At 40.0% G+C, this 22,005-nt stretch overlaps 1 protein-coding gene across 1 annotated transcript in view; it reads left to right on the top strand.

The window, feature by feature from the left end:
• The window catches only part of LOC145243791 (monocarboxylate transporter 2-like), a 67,819-nt gene that overhangs the window by 22,808 nt on the left and 23,006 nt on the right, over nt 1-22,005 (top strand). The gene's annotated exons all lie outside the window — the stretch shown is intronic.

Below are 22,005 nucleotides of genomic sequence, written 5' to 3'. Positions count from 1 at the left end.
CACCCATAGATGCGGTGTTTTCACCGAAAACCAGACAAGATGAGACAACTGTGCCTCATAGAGCCATCTTTGCATATAAGTGGTGGCATCAGTGCAACAAAACGGTAGGAATTGAGGGTGAAGAAGCTACCATTAAAGTGGGTGAGGAGGTGTTGGTGAAGCCCCCAATGCAAAATATACCACTTGCTGGGGGAAGGGAGTCGTAACGGGAATGCAGTCGAAGAACAACGTGATGATGAATGGCGTTCCCCGGCATATCCTAGACCTGCGTCATGTAACCCTGCCGGGGCGCAGTGATGGCAGATCCACCAAGAAGCTAACGATGCACCCCAATTCGACTTAGCCCCCCATTGTAGTTCTTTACAACTGGACGAAAATGTCTGTAGTGAACCTGAGAACGTCAACCCCCAAGAGATTGTCCCCCAGAGGCCCCAACATGAGAGGAGTAGGCCTGCTTGGATGAAGGATTATGAAGTGTCTTATTGATCTCGAAGATCAGAGGGGCGTGAGGGGTATATGGTTAGAAAAAAAAGAAAAGAGTCGTGAACATCTCTTGAAAAGTATTTCATATTGCTGATGTTCAGATTGTGCGGTGTGACATTGGTGGCGAGAGGCCAGTTGTGGTCGATTGGAAAAGAAGAGGGCAGAAATGTGCTGTTGTCGAGCGAGTGACTCACTCCTTCCTAAACCCCAGAACCGAATCCTGATTGTAACCCTAGACTGGGTGTCAGAAACTCTCAGCGGGAAATCACGAGTTCATATGAAGGCAGCCAGTGAGATGCTCATTAGAAGATGACTGAATGCTCTCAAAGAATTAGTGAGGGATTATAAGCTCTCAGTAGACATGACATTGGTTGCGTCAATTCACAACATGGCCGATCAATTGACGTGAATACCACAACGAGGATTCAATGCCAAGAAGAAGGATGTAGGACCCAGGCCACTGATCGGTGCAATACATATCCATTCACAGAAACAGTTGACGACCAGGAGTGCGTATTTCGCCCTGCAACAACAAAAGCAGCAGTTAGATTAGCAATATGAACATGCATTGAATGCCAATCTATAGATCCAGCGCTAGTTCCCTGGAAGAAAGGAAAAGCTGGAGGTGAGCAGTGATTGGCAATGGTTAGGAATGGACATTACACACTCCCCTGCTTAAATTTCCTATCACTGATTGTGGGCCGTCGTGGTTTTAAGTGTGGAGTCAATTAGCACAGCAGGACTCGGCAACTATAATTCACCAACTGGAAGTGGTCTTTTTTTAACGTGGCCCACCTAGCAAACTACAGCTTTCTGCAGCAAAGAATTCAAGACGTTTGCAGATAAATGGCGCGAGAACTTAAGATTTTGCTGTGCATATGCCTCAACCAGGAACGATATAGCAGAGCGATGTCATCTCATTGGATTGGCCGGATTCACAGAAGATAGCTTAGAGAGACGCACAAAATTTACTTTCGTCACTGGGTTCCCTGGCGCCATCTCAATTGCTCTTCAACAGGTGCCGAACATCAAAGCCCTGACCCTGGGGGAGCTAATGTCGAGAGCAAGAATTTTGACAACAACTGGGGAAGAAAATCAGAACGTGGTTGTGGCCACAGGCTCACCCAAGAGCAACAGGGCCCAGAATATTCCTGTTAGTGTGACCTGTTTCAAATGCAACGTTAAAGGCCACCTTGCAAAGGAATGTCGAAAATGCGGAACACGGTGTTACCGTTGCGGTGAGAGTGGACACTGTGCTCGGAACTGCTCCGGAAACGAGCAAGAGGAGAACGCATAAGCGCCAGTCTCTTTCCCGACCAAGATGCGAACACGACGCTCCCGTTAATAAGCATCCATGTTGACGCGACGCGATGTTTGGCACTTATTGATACAGGATGCTCTAGAACGATTTTGTATCAGACCGGTTCAGGTCTTAGAGAAAAACGAACGTGAATGTCAAAACGATTATTGGAATGTCCCATGCGGGCTGTGGTGTTGGAGTGGTCTCTGTGTCCACTGATGAAGGTGTGTCTACCAGAGTCGATGTGTTGGTGGTGCGTGGCAAACCGCTGGGGTTTGACTTAATTCTAGGGATCGATGCCATAAAAAGCTCTGGGAGGTGTCGTTGTCAAGCCTACAGGATCAGTGCGGCTGGGCAGTAGGAAAAATAATAAATGCGCAGGCATTTCTATTAATGAACCAGATTTCACTGCCACCTTTGACCATCAAAACCGAACGTGGACCGCATCGTGGAAGTGGTCTGAGGACCACCTCTTTGAAAGGCTACACAATCGAATGTCAGAATACCCAGTGCCGGCAGAAATCCGTGATGAATACACGTAGGAGCTCCGCACCTGGATAGATAATGGTTGGCTCGTGCCGTACCCAGAGGATAAATTGGGACCCCCCAAAGGCCTAATTCCCCTGATGGCTGTGATACAGCAGAACAAAGCCAAAGTGCACCCGGTGATGGACTACCGGGATCTAAATCATTATGTAGACGTTTTTACGGCCAACGCAGATGTTTGTGCGACTAAGCTGCGCGAATAGAGACAAAAAGGTGCTAATGTGTCTCTACTGGACCTCAGGAGAGCATACATTCAAGTCCGAGTCCATGAGACACTGTGGCCATACCAGACTGTGGAAATCGACGGGAAAAATACTGTCTGACCCGTCTGGGGTTCGGTTTGAATGTGGCTCCCCTGATAATGAGAGCAATTGTCAGTGAAGTATTATCTCAGGAAGAAGTTGTAAGCCGCGCAGTATCTGCTTACATTGATGACATTTTTCAATGAAGACGTGGTGCCCGCGACCCATGTAAGAGAACACCTAGCGCAGTTTGGGTTGGAGATGCTAGAACCTGGAGCGGTTGAAGAATGGTGCATGGGTGTTGGGATTGGCGGTCAGGATGGAACGCAGTGAACTGTGGTGGAAACTAGGAAATGCAATCCCAGAGGCTCCTAGCATTGTTACGCGATGAACAATGTTTTCCCTGTGTAGTCGACTTGTCACGCACTTTCCAGTGCGCGGTTGGCTTTGTGTGGCTTGTGGAATTCTTAGAAAGAGAGTAAGTTCAGTAATGAAGGACTAGGATGATGAAGCAAGGGACACCGTACTGCATCGTATGATGTTCGAAACCTTAGAATCTGTGCAGCAGAATGATCCGTCCAGGGGAAATTGGTGTGTTGACGGCAAAGAGCTGAATGTATGGGTCGATGCTAGCTCCGTAGCAATTGGTGCAGCCTTGAAGATGCGTGAAACTGTGTTGGAAGATGCATGTTGGCTGCGACCTGAAGATGATTCTCAACATATCAACTTAGCCGAACTGGACGCCGTATTGAAAGGCATCAATTTGGCTCTTCAGTGGCAGAGCAAGGTGCTACACATAAAAACAGATTCTGTCTGTGTATATCATTGGGTATCTGACACGCTTACTGGAAAGGCGTGAGTACGCACCAAAGCAGCAAGCGAGATGCTTATTGGGAGGCGACTAAGCACTCTCAAGGAGCTCGTGAAAGAGTCTGGGCTGACAGTGGACGTGACTCTGGTTCCATCAGCACGAAACATCGCTGACCGATTGACACGAGTACCACAGCAGTGTTTTGAGGCAATAAAAAAGAAAAACGGGCTTGACCTGGTGATAGGCGCGGTTCGTACAAACGAGATGGATGAGAGTCAAATCATGGCTATTCACAAAGGTAGTGGACATTTGGGGGTGCGACGCACTACATGCTTTGTCAGGAGAAGTTACTCAACCACGACAAAAGTAACCGTTAAAACGGTCATACGGAAATGTGAGGAATGTCAGTCCATTGACCCAGCGCCAGACAGGTGGGAAAAGGTAAAGCTGGAAGTTAACGAGAATTGGCAGAGAATTGGAATGGATATCACGCATTATAGCACCTCCCCCTTTTTAATTCTAACAGACTGTGGTCTATCGCATTTCTCCATTTGGACTCAGCAAGTGTGATTCATCAGTTGGAGGCAGTGTTTCTTGAGCATGGCTCGCCGCATGAAATCCTTTTATACAATGATATGGCTTTCTGCAGCAACGCGTTCCAAGTATTTGCACATAAATGGGGAGTTCACTTGTGATTCCTTTGTGCGTATGCTCGAGCCGCGAATGGCATAGCAGAGCGATGTCACCATACAGTGAAACGAATAGTGGCTAGGTGGCGCTGTCCCATACAGGAGGCTGTCTACTAGTATAACATCACACCAAGAGACGACACATCTCCCTTCACTGCGCCTGCCAACAGGATTTATCGATACGAAGTTTGAGTAAAGGAGACCAATCTAACCCTCAACCGCTTCGGCGGCACGGGGGTGCCAAGATCAAAGTGTAGTAGAGCTGAGGCGTGCGCCACTTACGTCTTTCCTCTCATCCTTTACCGACTGGCCGTACTTCCCTTGCTTGTCCTCGCTCCTTTGGGACAGAGGAAGACACTGGGTGAGCAGACAGGTCTGTATTCAACGTCCGTGTGAGGGAGGCTTGGGAATGCCGGAAGTGTCATCGAGATGCTGAGAGGCTGGCCTTCCTGAGCCACTATATGCAGGAGGACCAACCGTGGCACCCCGTGGTTACTGCCGCCTTCCCCGACCTCGTTCTCGACCCTTCCATCGAGAGCCGTCGCAGGCCGCGGGGAGAATCTGCCTACATGAAAGAGTGCCGAGCCGCGCTAAAACGACTACCAAGGTCCAGTGACCTTGTGACTGCTACCCGTAGGGAACTCCACAGGGATCTAGTGAAGGGGGCCGCTGACGACCCGCTATGCGCGCGTTTGGGGTGGCAGCAGAGTGAGATCCGCTCCGCGTGGAGCTGGGCGCCAGGTTCGAGTCATCTGAACAATTCGGAGTTCTCTCTGACCTGGCGATTGGCCCGAAATGCACTTCCACTCAACAACATACAATGCAGTTCCGGGTTTTTGGAGTCGCCTGATTGTCCCCGTTGTGGGACAACGGCTGTGGAAACTACGGATCACGCTTTCTTCGATTGCCGCGAACTCCGCCAGTACTGGTCGTATGTCAGCGGAGTGACGGCTCGCATCGATCCTGAGCATCCTCGCCCAATTACTGTATCCAATGTTGTGGACAACGTGAGGCCGCCGTGGGACCGGGAAAGACAAATGGTCTACGTTACGATTCTGGCCGTGGCGAGAATGGTGATTTGGACGTCGCGTCTGCAAGGTTGCCGGGGGGTGTTGTCTTTTTCTGATCAAGATCTGATCGCGTTCTTTAAACACCAACTACGGGTGAAGATCAGATGTGATAGAAGAAGGCTGCATCGCGCGGCATTTGACAGAAGATGGATACATGTGGCAAGTCTGTGTGTACGAAGAGGAGCCAAATTTGAATACGTGTTCCCCGCCTAGGTGTGGAACGCGCAGTTCTGTAAAGTTAAATTAAACAAGTAGTCTCTCAGCTAGCTGAGTGTGTGTTCCATCCCTCCCCGATTAGGAATCCTCCAAGATCCCCATCCCCTCTTACCTGCAATTTTTGTTTTCACCCCTTCCTCTAAATTTTACCCATCTTGGAGAAAAAGAAATACAAACTAACCTCCATCCCTTACCCACAAAATTTTCTTTTCTCCATTCACCCCCATCTAGAGGGCATCCCCACCTAGAGACTGACCCGCAGAAGCGAGGTTCCTTTTACAAACCTAGTGGAACGGGCAGTCTATCAACTAGACGGGGTTGGGAGGGTCCTATTAATCACCTTTTGTTTTTTCTTCCCCCGCCCTCGACACAAATGAATTATTGTTACCATTTTATTGTTATCTTTTTTTGTTTTTACACGTCAATAAAAAATGTTTTAAAAATTGGGAGTTACTAGGACGTCCCCCAATATGAAAGGGTGAATGCGGTATTATGGTGAAAGAAGATACTAGCTGGGAGAAACTTTTGACTTTGTTTAGTTCTGGAGTGACAAGGATGACCAACGACCCCCAAAATCCCCCCTTTTGAGTTGGCCATGTGCCTAAGTTTTTTGTTCATCGTTGATTTTTTTTCTGTATTTTTTTAACATGAATAAAAGATTTAATATCTCAAAGTGTAGTATCTGTTCCGACAGATACTGCAAAGCTAAGACTAGCAAAGACCAGCTATGACTAGCAAAGACCATATGTGGGGGTAACCCCACATATCCGAACTTGGTCAAGGTAGGGATCACCCTACGACCACAGTTACCATCCAGCTCCCATTTCCCACCTCTCGGGAGCAGGATCCCCTTTCCCTCCCCTCTCCCTCCATCTCCACATAAAAAAACGGCCTTGTGCCTAATTTGCTCAGTGGGGAAGCAAATAGATAAACCCAGGTCCCAAGAACACCCCCCCCCCGCTTCGGCGGCACGGGGGTGCAAATATCAAAGTGTAGTATCTGTTCCGACAGATGCTGCAAAGCTAAGACTAGCAAAGACCAGCTATGACTAGCAAAGACCATATGTGGGGGTAACCCCACATATCTGAACTTGGTCAAGGTAGGGATCACCCTACGACCACAGTTACCATCCAGCTCCCATTTCCCACCTCTCGGGAGCAGGATCCCCTTTCCCTCCCCCCTCCCTCCATCTCCACATTAAAAAACGGCCTTTTGCCTAATTTGCTCAGTGGGGAAGCAAATAAATAATCCCAGGTCCCAAGAACAGCTTTTACCAGGTTGGGGATCGTGTTTGGGTCAAAAGATCGTACAATCGATGTACCACAAGGTCCGGCAAGGGTGAGGTGACCAAGGTAATCAGTCCTCAATCGATTTTGGTGGACTGTGTGCCTCACCACGTGAAAGATCTGCGCCCTCACCATTATGTTGTTACATTGGAGGAAGAGGAATATTCAGACAGTACAATGTCTTCTGAAAAAACAGAGAGTATGATGGAGGACGACGGAGAGAATTTTGAGCCATATAATGCGCATACTGAAGAAGCGGTAGAGGGACCACCAGTCTTGCCTTTACGAAGGAGTACCCGACAAAGACGGATACTGCCCCCTGCCCTGATTGTGAAACACCACCTATAAAAGAGACTGGTGGCAATAACGGTGGTAATGAGGAAGATGGCAAAGAGGAAGTGCTGCCTCCGGTTTTTCGAAGAAGTACCCGACAAAGACGACTGCTCCCCTGTCCTGTTTGTGATCATGAGATCAGGGGGGAGTGTAGCAGAATTAGCAGTAACCGAAATGAGGAGAAATAGAGAGTTTACCTCGAATACGTCTGTTGTGTTTCAGCCTGAGCGGAAGACAGAGTTCCAAGATGGCGTCCATCGGTTTTTATTAGCATTTACCTCATGCAATTATCGTAGAATCTGTCTGCTCTCGCGTGATTATGCAAATACATAATTCCCGGCCGCTATAAAGGCAGGTCACTGGAAAGTAGTCAGGAGGCGTCCTGCAGATTGTGTGTAGGTGGTTTTAGCGATTGGATTGTTCTTTGTGACGAACCACGTGTCTGCGAGAAGTGAGTTTTTTTTTTTCTGTTTTTTTTTTGTCTTCTTTCCCAACGGTTATTACAGACAATAAATCCCTCTCTTCTGGGCGATACTGACAATTTCCTATCTGTGTTTCTGATTTTTTTTTTGTTTTGCATACTACATTTTGCTTCAATATATAAGGACGGTATTTTTGCGAGAGGGTCGAGATATAGTCGTGATTTTGCGAAGACAACAACGACGATGACGACAACGATGAAGAAGAAGAAGAAGAAGAAGAAGAAGAACAGTTGAGAAATCAAGAGAAGATTACTTTACGCAATTGGAGTTATACTTTGTACACGTTAGTACGAGCGAAGGATTTTTTTTTATTCGCTGAGTTGAAACATTAATTTCAACACTTCAGGTTCTAATCGCATTATTTTACATGGGTGTTATTAGAGATTTAGTTTATCTGTTTAGGTGTCCTTTTTATAGCCATTTGTCTTGTTGCTCAAGATGCAGTTCTTTGCACATTCCCAGTGTACTACGTTCCCCATCTGGTCATATCAATTCTTATGCTCTTTTGCTTCATTCATTTATTGTGTGGCTTATCGTTCCCCCCACAGAATCTGCTTTGGATGTTTTCTTTTCATTCTTTGCATTAATATAGTTGGTTCTAATCGCGTTATCATATGCAGTTGTTATTAGGGATTTAGTTTATCTGTTTACTTGTCATTTTTGTAGTCATGTCTAAATGTTGAACTGAGTCTCATCTTTTGTCATCCTTACGAATCATTCCTGTAGTTGTTTTTCTGCCCATTTTTGTTTTCTTCTTCTCCCTTGGTTCTCCGTTTTCTGTCTTTACAGTTTCTTTTTCTGCTTTGATTAACATTTCTGCGCTATGTATTTTTCTTAATTTTATTTTTTGTCATTCACACACTCTTCTATACGAACCAGTAACCTTTCTCCGTTTTTCATGTTCACATAGAATCGGTCAGCATTGCCATTTAGGTGTAATGCATTTTATATGGTCATAAGTTTCTTGGTCTTCTGGCCGAGATGCCGCATTTATTTTTAGTCCATTGTCGTGACTCACAGTCCTACATTTTACTGCCCCTCACTGTTCCTTTTCTTTCGATAGGACAAGTTGTGACCCTTCACCGCTGACCCCAGTGTTTTGCTTTTCTCTTTCTACGAGATGACCGCCACGAGGTCTTAGGTTCTACTGCCTTGACATTTTTTCCTCGACATCGTCGTTGTAAGTTTTTGCTTTCTCCTGTTTTCCATTAGGACTTTGATTTATTTTCTTACTTTTCTATTTCGTTTGTATTTTGTTCTCTGGACTCCAATTCTGCTGTATTGTTATTCACTTCCGCACCAAGCTTCACGCTAATTTTATTCTTTCTGTTTTAAGTTTTTACCTTCTTCAATTTCAAAAATCTGTTGATTTAACGATAAACTGTCCTCAGGGGTTTGATTTTGAAGAGATGTTTATACTTTCGATCGTAAGACTTCAAACAAACTCTAGGCCACGGAGCACATGGTCTTTATGAGACGAACAGTAAAAAAGCGAAGTCTGCCGAGTAGTATTAAATCAAGCTCCAGAATCTTTTACCTCGTCAACCAAGGCTACAAGGCAAAATAGCCTCTTCGACAAGTGGAATAGTTTCTCACTAAGCCCTTCCTCCCCCGGATAAGAACAGTCTATTTACACCGCTTACGGCAGCAGCTACATCACTCTATCTTAGCGCTATATAGGTGTACTCAATCTCTTCTAACCTGGAGGACAGCCAATTACTCATTCCACACCTCACGGTCTTCAAGTAGAGCATATGCTGCTATCTCTGTAGCCGCTACTGCCACCCAAGATAAAGCCGAGGCAGCCAAAACACCTCCTCTTTGTAGAAAGAGAGTTAAAACTGAAAATGGAACTAGAAAAACTACAGTTCGAAAAGGAGATAGCTTCCACTGTAGCGTAAGCAGAATCTCTGAGAGAAGCTGTCGACGAGCGAAATGAACACTCCAGCAACAAAGCTCGATTGTATTCCTGCTAACCGTAACATACAATCCAGAAAATACTAAGCCACCCGTCAAATCAACCGAAACAAGAGATGATTGGGCTCCACCCAACTCTTAATGAAGAAATCAGTCAAGGACACTTCTATGGTCGGTTCAAATATGAAGACCAATTGATCTCTCATAGGCCAGGGAGCTCAGACGGAGATATGCAAACATTATCAGTTATCACTCACCCACTTCACATGCTGAAGTAAACGGCAGTTTAATTGATGAAACGAAAGATGTTTGCCAGTACTCCTCCGATCGAGTGAAGCTTTTCACTCGACGCGAACTCCTCTCTACTGGGTGGATTCAGTATAGTGATAAACCAGGATACTACCGAGTGTGGAGACAATCATTTCGACACATAATCAGAGAACTTAGTCACACTCCCAACAAAGATATAATGGCTTGTCAAAAAGTCCAGCATCTATGCTAAGAGAATAAGGGCGGTGCATATGAACAACCCGGCAAAATACTTATCAAAAATATGGAAATGACTCGGGGAGTGTAATGGTGTTCTGAGGACATTGAGTATGCGGAAAGCTTTCCCAGGTTGACGAACCGAGACCTCTCGAAATTAAGAGCATATGAAGATTTGCTAGAGGAGCTCCAGTCAGGTAGAAAAGATGGGAACATTTGTGGCCTAGCCATCCTGGATGCTGCCCGAGAACTCCAACGTTTGGTAGCCAGGCTACCTTCCTCTTTGCTCGCTTCTGTCCTCTACACAGAGCTCCCCCCACTCTCTATTGGAATGCCATGACTTTTGGAAGAAACCTTTGAAAGAGTGAGAAGCTTTCGTCCAGGATAGAGGAATCTGCTTCAAATGCTGTCTGTTCACAGGACACAAGGCAAGACACTACAGGACAGACACGACATAAGAAGCACAGCGGTGAGAACCCTCAGCCGCAAACCGGAGTTAGGGTTAGGATTATCGCAGTGCATTTAGATTTTTGGCAGTGACCTTTCAGGAAGATCATGCTCTAAAATCAGCCATATCTATCCTCATCTGACGGAAAGGCCAGGCAAGACAAAAAAGATGTACGATATCGTAGACAAACAGAGCAACAGGTCACTGATGAGTTCAGATTTTTTTTAGGCATTCTAAGAGAACAGTCTTAACCTCCCATATCATTTGAAAACATGTGCTGGAGTAGTGCAGACGACTGGAAGGAGGGCAAGTGGGTTTCAAGTGAGATTTGTCGACGGAGAAGTAAGCCTCTCACTCCTAAACCTTATCGAATGTAATGAAGTACCAGACGACAGGGCTAATATTCCTACCACTGAGACAGCCCTTCATCACTCACAGCTAAGGCGAATAGCCTATCTCATCCTTTCCTTGGGACCAAAAACTCCAATAATCTTTCTGTCAAGACGCGACATCATAAGGGTACACAAAGTTTGTAAGCAAATCAACGGCCATCTTACGCACAGAAACTGGACCTCGCTTAGGTCTTAGTGGGTAACGTCTGTTTAGGAAAGACTCACAAACCTCCCACAAGAAGCACCCTTCACACCTTCATCGGCGAAGGAGGAAAACCCACACTTTTCAAACCCTGTTTGAACACACTTCAGGTTAAGGAAGTCCACGACTAAGAAGGACACTTGAATCACAATGTTTTCCAATTGACCAGCGATGACAAAAAAGTATCCCCTTCCATCGAGAATACTGTCTTTCTCAACATCATGGAACAACAATCCAAAAGGGATTGCTCCATTGCCTTTCAAGACCCCAAGATGCCGTCTTCTACAGAACAGGATAACAGGATACTAAAAGACAGTTTACTACGCTGGTCCGTAACCTCGGAAGGAGACCTGATACATCGAGACAATTCTTCTCCTTCATAAAGAAGCTATTTCAAAATGCCCACGCTGAGAAGGCCCATCCGCCTAAGATTAGTAAAGAATGCTGGTATTTGCCTATTTTAGCGTGTATCACCCCCCCCCCTAAAAACGGAAAATATTCGAGTTGTTTTCGATTCTAGTGCCGAACACAATGGGATTTTAATTTATGTTCTTACTTTTCTATTTCGTTGCTATTTTGTTCTCTGGACTTATTCAATTCTGCTGTATGTACTGCATTCCTCTTCCAATTATTTCTATTCTTTTTTTCTGTTTTCAGTTTTCACCTTCTTCAATTTCAATAAACCTGTTGATTTAACGATAAACTGTCTTCAGAGTTTAGATTTTGGAAAAGCGTTTATTCTTTCCGTCGTAAGACTTCAAACACACGATCTTTATGAGATGGATCATCCATCCTTTGAAGAGTCCAGTGTATCCTTATAATGACACTGCCCCTGTGTTTGTACTTTTATTAGGTCCCTACTACATAATTAAGTTTCTAGGAATATGTTTTGGCATTATTTTTCAATTTTTCTCTTTTGTTTTGTTGATTTGGTTGTGTCTGCTTCCAGAAACTCCCAAATATTTGTAGGTCACGTTAGCCCTGTGTTTTTGGCATACATTCTGTTGTGCTGTTAGTATTTTTCACATGGTATATGCCTGTGTTTTGTCTTCTTCTGACAATGTGAGTCTACCTCTGGTCATTTATTCTGGCACGTCTGCTTACTGGATACATATTTTCATGTTTGGGATTAGCTTTTTACATTGCGTTGTATTTTTTTTCACCAGTATACGTGTATTTCGTCATTAATTAGTGCTCTATCTACAGTTTTCTATTTTTCGTAGAATCGTCATGAGGGTTTCCTTATTCTTTAGCTTTTCTTTGATTTGCTCCATGATTTCTCTTTTGTCTTTCAGCCATTCGACATTACTATTGTGATCTTGTCGCTCTTCCCATATCTTAATCCAATAAAGTTTTATTTCTGTCACATCCGGTCGTTTTGGTTTGTTTTTTCTCCGTTTACATTTTGATAGAATTAGCTTTCATTGTTTTCAAATGTCCTGCTTTCTTTGCTCTGTTTTGATTTTGATCTGCATTGTCTTAGTCTTCCTTTTTTATTACTATTTTTTTTGCTTCAGTTCGTCATGTATCTTGTTTAACCTTTTTCTGTGTTTACAATTTCCACCTTCCCATCCTTTTCTATTCACTTTCATCTTGTTTATCACTTTGACTTCTTTTTATGTTTTTAATATGGGTTTTCAGCCTAAATTCCTGTCCAGATTTATCAGTCTGCTTTTTTTTCGACCATTTTGTATTTCACACTTATTGTCTTGGCACTAACTTAAATTAAATTGTTTAATTCTGTAACAGTGTCTGTTGAGATGCATGGGAGGGGCTTGTTTAATTAACCTGTTTATGTTTTCATCCGTTTCGGATAACCACATTCTTTGACGTGGCTTTTATAATAGCATCCAATTACTTGTCATGTTTTCTATTTATGTTAGTTATTGCTACTCTGTATTTGATCTGCATTATTAAGTTACTTTATATTAGAAAGGATATTTGTTCTGTGCCTGTGTTATTCTTGTGTCTGAAATTAAGAGTGCCAACATTCACAGGATAACGAATGCTGGCCACTAATGGAGCACATGCCGATCATAACACCTGGATCTTTCAGATAATTAATTAGTCTACATTTTTTGGATAATTTAATTTGATAATTAATTTAGATCAATTCATTTGACTTTAAACATTTAGGCTGTAATTTAATATTTTTGCCGTTCCTAACAGGCAAACCTTTTGCAAAATTAGACAGAAAGTGTCTCCTCAATCTGATTAAGCCATTTATGGTGGGTTTCCGTTATGGTCTTAAGCATTCTAATTACAATGGAAATCACCCTGACTTCTTTACATTTCCATAATCTAACTTATTTCCATGTCAAATATTAATATTTATTAATTTATCTTCTTTCTCTTGTACTCTCGTACCGAAATGGCAGGCTACGTTGTTTCTGTTTAGAAGCTTATATCAGATTCGAGAGTTCAATAACTTCATAAGTTTATATGCACATGTCCCCAAAAAGGTTGAAATTGTGGTTTTCTTGTTTATGCTCATAGTACTTTGATTCGTGATCAAATCAATAGTTTGCAGTATAGAACATGAGTGACTTTGTCGTGTCGCAATTTTTTATATTGCTGTTGAGTTAATATAGATTATTCGTGTACTCTATCACTTCCAACGACGTTCAACGAGTGACACCTCCGAATTTGATCGTCATGTGTCTAGGCAGTCACTCTGATGAAGAACCCGGATGCTGAAGGCTTTTGGCCGACGAATTAAAACTTTCTCCCACGTTGTCAAAGGTCACGATGGCATATCGCCCGGTGCTGGTCGCCAAAAACGGTATCGCTGGGGAACAAAGGCCATTTCAAGCCAAAATAAGAAATAATAACACTTCGACAACTGGTCTTTTTTAAAGATTATATTAAAATGATTATGCGTAGAAAGATTATACACACTTGTAATCAATATAGGTTCTTAATATTCGTAACTAGGCGATTTACAAGTTTTGGGGATTCATACTTTTCACAACGTGAAGATCAGGATAAAGAAAAGTTAGCCTAGACGATCTAAAAGTTCCGTTATTGAACTTGAGTTTGCCATTCAGCAACGTGTGGTTTAGGTGGGAGCAGAGGGGAACCTTTCAGTCTGTCTGTCTGTCTGTCTGTCTGTCTGTCTGTCTCTTTCTTTCACTTTCTGACAAAAACAAACTGAACTAAACTCAGAACAAGACTGTCTGGGGTCCCCGGTACTTTAATCTATATTAAGAACTAGCAGGACCCGTCAAGCAGAGTTGCCCGGTGGAAGCATGCCCCTCCCCCATCGTAAAAAGTTTAGGTACGACTGTTGTTGATATTGCCCAACCCCCCAAACCCCCAAACCCCCAAACCTCAACTTCCTCATGTAAGAAGGGTTTTCGGAATATACACTCCATTTTGTGGGAGGGGGTGTCAAAATATCTACCCCAAATATAATCTTGATAACCGTTGTCATGATCCCACGTGTAAATACTATGAACAAACCTTTTAATTTTGTGTGTGCAGTGTCGGACGGAAAAATGTAAATCCTATCCAGATTTATCGATCTGCTTTTTTTTTCGACCATTTTGTATTTCACACTTATTGTGCAGTGTCGGTCGAAAAAATGTAAATTTGGGTACTTATGTATTTTTCTTACAATGCTGAAGTAATGTAATTATTTTGAAAGCCATTCTGAACATGTTAGATGAGGGTGTTTTGTAAGTAATCTGGGCTTCCACCTTAAAATTTTATAATTACGTGATTACGTGTTCAATAATAACGTTATTGAATTTTACTTGTATAAAGCATTTAAAATATAGACAAATTGTTCATGTTAAAATATAGACAAATTGTTCATGTTAAAATATAAACAAATTGTTCATGTTAAAATATAGAAGAAAAAGATTTACATCAAGCGAGATATCAATGTTGATCTTTAAGATACACTTTTAGTTATAGGGTTTGCATTGACCCAGAAAAAACAGCAAAAAAGAAAGGAAAGGGAACGTTGGTGACTACATTGCCCGAAAACTTCTATTAAATATTAGTCTTTTTATAACGCAAATACGTCTCAAATACGTATGCAAGCCAAAATTGTTTAAAGTTTTTTTTAATAATTTCGCAACTTGTGTGTATACATCTTTTTGGGACACCCTATATATATATATATATATATATATATATATATATATATATATATATATATATATATAAACTACTTCATTTATTCACATAAATTTAATATACGAAAGAATAGATTTATGCGTAAACTTTTAGTATTTACTTCAAAAGTGCTCGATACGTAGGTAGAGCTAGTTAGTAATTTATAAAATATATATGGCGATTAAGCTTAATCGCCATATATATTTTATAAATTACTATATATATATATATATATATATATATATATATATATAATCGTTTTATTATATATAATTTTGGGAGAGAGATAACGGGATAAAGGACCGTTTGAGTAAATTCATAATTTGTAATCATAAAAAAAACACAAAACATTTTATTTTCAGTTGCGGACTGGCCTGCGTATTGTTGCTATTCTCTACTTTCAACTAACAAATTAATAAAGCGAAAAGATATTGTAAAACTTCAATTTACCTTGGATATACTATGTAAAAAATAGCACGGTAACATAAGTGCCTAAGCACCACTTTATTTTACATATTTCTTTTCTGAAGGACCGTTTTAATAAATTGACAATGGTTTAAATTTAAATTGAATTTAAAAAAATCAGAATGATGTAAATTTAAACGGCACTTGCATGACTGGTCTATTTTATTGTCGCTATACCGTAATTACATGATTATAATTTTAGCAGACGAAAAATTAGGAGACAAAAGAGTCACAAGAACCCGCAACGGTATTTTCTAGAAACATGTCCCAAATATCGTAGGTAAACCAATTTTATTTTTTTAAATTTCACAACTGAAAAGAAAAGAATTTTGTCAGCATACTATTTCCCAATTTTTTACTATGAAAAGTTCGGTGTATAAGATTTAAAAATAAAAAAAATGTATAACGTTTAAAAATATGTAAACTTTTATGCGCATTGTTTTTAAGTAACGTAAATATTTCGTCTAAAGTAAATAAAAAGTGTGTAATTATTTTCGAAAAGGTGTCTAGTCTGTTCAAATGAAAACAAAACGTTTCTATATAGAATTCACACCCTTGACGTTATTCTCGCGTTGCCTACGCACAGTTCCAACATTTCAAAATACAACCGCTCAGATACAACGCGCGGCTCTTTACAAACAGAATTTTCTTTCTCCAACCTTACAACATGGCAAAGAAGAAGAAAACGAAAAAAAAAGAAAGAAAACAACACACTGAAGATGGAGTATACCTCCGAAATATATCTGTTATAAATTTCAAACAAGTAAAATATTTGTTTATTTTCCTAATATTACGTTGTGATTTGGCTTTCAAGCGCACTTGATGCGTATTTTATTTTATTCAAATTAAATCAACATTTCTATATGGAATTCACACCTTTGAAGATATAAGTCTGTTTGTCTGTCTGTCTCTCTCTCTCTTTCTCTCTCTTTCTCTTTCTTTCTCTCTCACTCGCCCGTTCTCTCGTGTCTGTCTATATACCCCTGGGTTCGTTAGTATGGTCGATTGTAAACAAAACAGATATAATTCTCGCGCTGTCGGATGTCTGACACTCTCCCTCTATCTCACTCTCTATTTCTCTGTCTATATATCTCTCGCTCTCTTTTTCTCTCTCTCTATCTATGTATCTGTCTATCTCTCTTTCTATAAGTGTGGCGTTTGAGCGTCCATCTTGAATCGGAGGTCTAGTGTTCACTTTTTGTATTTTTGTGTCTAAATCGGAATAATAGAATTTCTTGGTCGTAGCCGATGAGAATAGACGAAGTTTTATTGAGGAGAAATCATGTTATTTTGAACATTGACGTGTAATCGTAGTTGTATGTTTATGAGTGTTCAATCCAGTTAATAAGGGTGTCAGATCCAAATCTTTATATTGACTATATGGTTACCCGGTCTGGGAGAGTGAAAGGATACATCAGGAGGAGGGGAAAATACGAACTACTTTTTCTGTAGATCTGGGCAATTGTGGTGATGACCCTCCTCAAATGTAATATAGGATTTAACTTTAACAAATAAATGTGTATAAAACGACGTAGTAAAGTTACATAAGACAGGGGTTGAAGATTTAGACATAATAATTTTTTATGCTGCATCTGTTATTGAAAATCTATGGTATTTTGGTCCAAAAGAGAAAGACTACGCCTCTTTTATTATATACAAGATTATTGTGAAGCGACCCCGTTTTCCTGCCAATATAATTCAATTAACAATCTTTTCCTGCTCCTTTGCAGTACAAAGTGCATTACAATTATCAATATTAATATAATTAAAATGACCAATACTACTGACCAAGCCATTGCACTAACCATATCCTCGGTATTTTGCAAAAGTTCACTGTCTAACAGACTTCATTGAGCTTCTAGCTGCTCAAAGCTGATCTTTTCAACCGATTTTAACAGCTTAGGCATTTTCTGCAACGTAACGTTAGGGAACGTCTTCCTAAAAATTTGCTGGGACCTCAAACTGGCCTTCATTGCGTCCAACCATAACCTGGTAACATTCAATATCGAGACACATTTCGTCACTATATGTGTTAGTGCGAAGTATAATCAACCATTTTGATCTCAGGAGTATAATATCACTGTTTATTAACTGATTTGCCATGGTTGTAACTTTTTATATAGTCATTATAGACAATTAAAATGTGAGAATATTTAACCTCTGTCTATGGGTTTTATTTTTCAATAGTATCGTATTTACTTACTAAAATAACATTAAAATGATTTCTAACTTTGCAATTTAAATACTCACAAATTCACATCAAATAACGCATTGCTTCATTCCTCAAGAAAATATTGTTTTATAGTTTATGTTCCACTCAAATATCATAGTTTCTCACCGAGACATGTCAGAAATCTAGGGTTACAATCAGGATTCGGTTCCAGGGTTCGGGAATGAGTGAGTCACTCACTCGACAACAGCACGTTTCTGCCCTCTTCTTTTCCAATCGACCACACCTGGCCTCTCGCCACAAATGTCACACCGCACAGTCTGAACGTCAGCAATACGAAATACCTTCCAAGAGATGTTCACGACTCTTTTCTTTTCTGCCTCCCCAGGGAATTTTTCCCAGCTTTTATATCCTCCCATCTAGAAAAAAAAGGAAGAGACAGGAAAAAAATAGCTTCTCCCATCATGATCCGCCAGTCCACCTCAAAATTGCAAGCTTGCCGAGTGCTTCAAATAGACTCTCGGCGAAAGCGAATTTCAGTCTTTGCTCCACTGAGGCAAGGTTTCCCTTATCTTCATCGCACATCTGCTGGTAAATAGTGAGGGCTTCCTCCTCTAAGTAGAGCGGCAGCCGGTAACCACGTCTTCGATTTTTTGCAACCTTGCCACCATCTTTAATTTTTCCAGCCATTTAATTAGGTCACCCCAGTGAAGGGTCTTAACATCTGAGTTGAGTCTCCAGTAAGCCATGTTAACCTGCTTGACAAGCCGAAATAGCTTCTAGGGTTACAATCAGGATTCGGTTCTGGGGGTCAGGAAAGAGTGAGTCACTCGCTCGATATCACGTTTCTGCCCTCTTCTTTTCCAATCGACCACACCTAGCCTCTCGCCACCAATATCAGACCGCACAATCTGAACGTCAGCAATACGAAATATTTTTATATATGTTCACGACTCTTTTCTTTTTGTGACCTCCAAGGAATTTTTCCCAGCTTTTATATCCTCCTATCTAGAAAAAAAAAGGAAGAGACAGGAAAAAAATAGCTTCTCACATCATGCCCTGCATTTCCAAGATGCCCTTCGTGTATATAAATGAGCTAGCCATCCTTTTCTTCTTCTTTCCCAAGGAGCGATGCAGATACGCCCGTTACGTTTTTTTTTCTAGCCATATTACCCCACAAGAAATAAGTTTCTAATGAGCAATTTAAATGCTTGAAAATTTACTTCCAGTATTGTATTCCTTTATAATTTCTTTGCTTTTTATAACAATATTTTAAGTGCTTGCTTAAGTGTGTTGTGTTTTAAAAAATATTCGGGTTTCGTTAGAAAATTTGTCCTATAATAAAAATTTAAAATCGCAGTACAGAAAACTGATTCACTTGTAGAGTTTTTAATAGGCTTGGCCAACAAATGAAAAAAAAGTTCTGTATTATTTTTTTAAATAAATTAAAATCTATTAAAATCCATTATTCTTAAATAACTTTTTTCCCTCCGAAAAATAAAAGCCTGAATTTTATCATATGAAAAGCAAAATAATATAAAATGTTTTCTAATAAAATTGTAAATTCAAAATTTTCCAAAACAAAACACCATTTTTATCTCGATGAACACATTTAAATATTTTAAAAAGTTTTTGAATCAATTCTTTTTTTTATCTTTTGTCTAAGATCTAGGATGATTTGCTATGTGAATACGCACAAATAAAAATAATTCGATTATTTATCTCAACATATAGATATTGTGTAGCGAAATTTCAAAAATCCAAAATTTAACGTTATTTTTCAAGAAACTACGATAGACTTTACAAGATTAAATAAATTTCCCCGAAGTTAAGCAACGATGAGGCTGGCCAGTACCAGATAGGTGACCATTCTAAGAATGCTGGGCGCCCTATGCGTTTGAGACAACACCTGCATCTAATACCACACTTGGTCGTCTTGACCCTGTCTTGCCATCAGGACCAAGTTTTTTGGACGATAGAGTGTGGTAGATGCAAGTATCCACACTTTTAACTAAGTCAAGCGCAAGTCAAAGCATTATCAATGGCAGAGTTGGACGTCATTTTGGAAAAGGGGAGGTAATAATTGTTTGTGAATACAGAACAACTGTTTAGGCTGTATGGTCTTCCGTAGATGAAAAAATAATACGTAACAACAAATTGCCAAAAAAAATTATCGCATCTTTAACATTTCTTTTTTTTTGTATCGATTCTTATAGAATTTCCTATATGATAGTATATTGGCAATATTATGTTCACAAAAAGAACATTATTAATTTATTTTTCAAAGGCTAAAAATTTAAATTTACACTGCAAAAATTAAAATATTAAAAATTTAAAAGATATTTTTCGTAAAAATAATGAAAAAAATGTTTGTATTAATCCGAAAGATAATAATGATTATTAATATATTCAACGAATTTCACACTTTAAAACACAAAAGATGAAAAAAATATACACATTCAAATTTCGGATTTTAAACCTTCAAATCTGATACGTGCACTGTTGTTTTTTGTTTGTTTGTTTGCTTTATTGACAATCCTCACTCCCCATACAATACAATATATTTTGTTCAGTTTCGGCTGATTATTTTACATATTTATGCCCACAAATAAAGAAGTGGAGTTATATATATATATATATATATATATATATATATATATATATATATATATATATATATATATATATATATATATGAAAACAATAGGAGTGGGAAATGAAGTCACAGAGCTATATATTGGTGGATATAGATTGGTTCATTTATTCAATAAGGAGATACAATCGATTAGTTGGGGGATAGAAAAGACTCTTGATGCCAAGGCATTTCGAAATCTAATGCTTCTCATCAGAAGAGTAGAGAAGATGCAAGGTAACATAGTGGGGATGCAGCGTTTAGCGTTGGGTTCATTAGGAACGAAATAGATCAAAACAAATTAAAATTATAGATGATGTTGGAGGGATCGAATTCTAAATAAAGGAGGAGCGTATTATATATAGTGTAGTGCAGAAAGGTGTATAGAATCTTTATCATAGTCTTAAGTGTATGTAGTATATGTTTTAGGGTTAATGTTGGGGCTTAACTGGATGTGTGGTAGTTCTATTTTAACGGCGTGTAAGGTGTCTATTATCTACGGAGGGGCATTTTTTTACAGATGCAAGCGAGCTGACAACAGCACTATAAATTAGCGTATACTTTTTGGAGAGATATTATGGTGATGATTTAAGGCGAAATAGGTGGGTAGTTATAAGGCTATAATACTGGATTTTACAGTATAATATATGCTAGGTAAATATGTGACAATATTTCTATGTTTTCTTTTTTATAAGGCAAAGGTAGAGAGATAGGGTAGCAAGTTCTTTGGAGGTGTCTAACAGGACATCATTTTTATTGTCATTACCATCGTCGTTATTACTGCTGTTATTGTTAATACTACTATGGCTAATAGTACATTTCCCCCTATTACTCCAGCACACCAATCATCCGTATCCAAAACTCTATTTTTGTCCTGTTAGACACCTCCAAAGAATGTGCTACCCTATCTCTCTACCTTTGCCTTATAAAAAAGAAAACATAGAAATATTGCCACATATTACCTAGCATATATTATACTTTGAAATCCAGTATTATAGCCTTATAACTACCCAACCAGACCCACCCCTTTCGCCTTAAATCATCCCCATAATATCCTTCGCAAAAGTGTACACTAATTCATATGTCTCCTCTCATAGAATTGAACTCGCTCTTTTCCTCTAACGCTCTAAGCTATATATATATATATATATATATATATATATATATATATATATATATATGTGTGTGTGTGTGTGTGTGTGTGTGAAAAATACGTTATTATAAAGTTCGTTCTTCATTTATCAATACGAAATTTTCACCGATTATTAATCGGTGAAAATTTCGTATTGATTCGATAATTGATTTTGGTAGATTTTTAAAGAGGAACTTCGTCAAAAAAATATTACTCCCTCCTTCCGTTTTGGTCGTGCTTTGTTTTTAACTACTTCTCTTTCTTTATCTAACTCTAGCTCTCTATCCCTTTCTGCTATTTTTCTCTTGTGCGCTCTCTTCCTTTATCTCTCTCTTTTCTTACTCTCTTTATATCTCTCTAACTCTCTCTCTCTCTCTCTCGTTCGCTTTCTCTCTCTTTCTTTTGCTTTGCCTTTTTTGCCCTATCTTTTTTTTTGTATCTTTTCGTTTTCTCTCTATATATTTCACATTCTGTTCTCTCTCTCTCTCTCATTTCTCTCTCTCTTATTTCTCTCTCTCTTATTTATCTCTCTCTCTCTTATTTCTCTCTCTCTCTCTCTCTTATTTCTCTCTCTCTCTCTC

Source organism: Euprymna scolopes, chromosome 22 (genome assembly GCF_053919585.1).
Source record: "Euprymna scolopes isolate OS-2025 chromosome 22, ASM5391958v1, whole genome shotgun sequence".
Taxonomy (NCBI): Eukaryota; Metazoa; Mollusca; class Cephalopoda; order Sepiida; family Sepiolidae; genus Euprymna; species Euprymna scolopes.
Note: the sequence above shows the minus strand (reverse complement) of the source record. Positions and strands in the feature narration are given on the sequence as shown.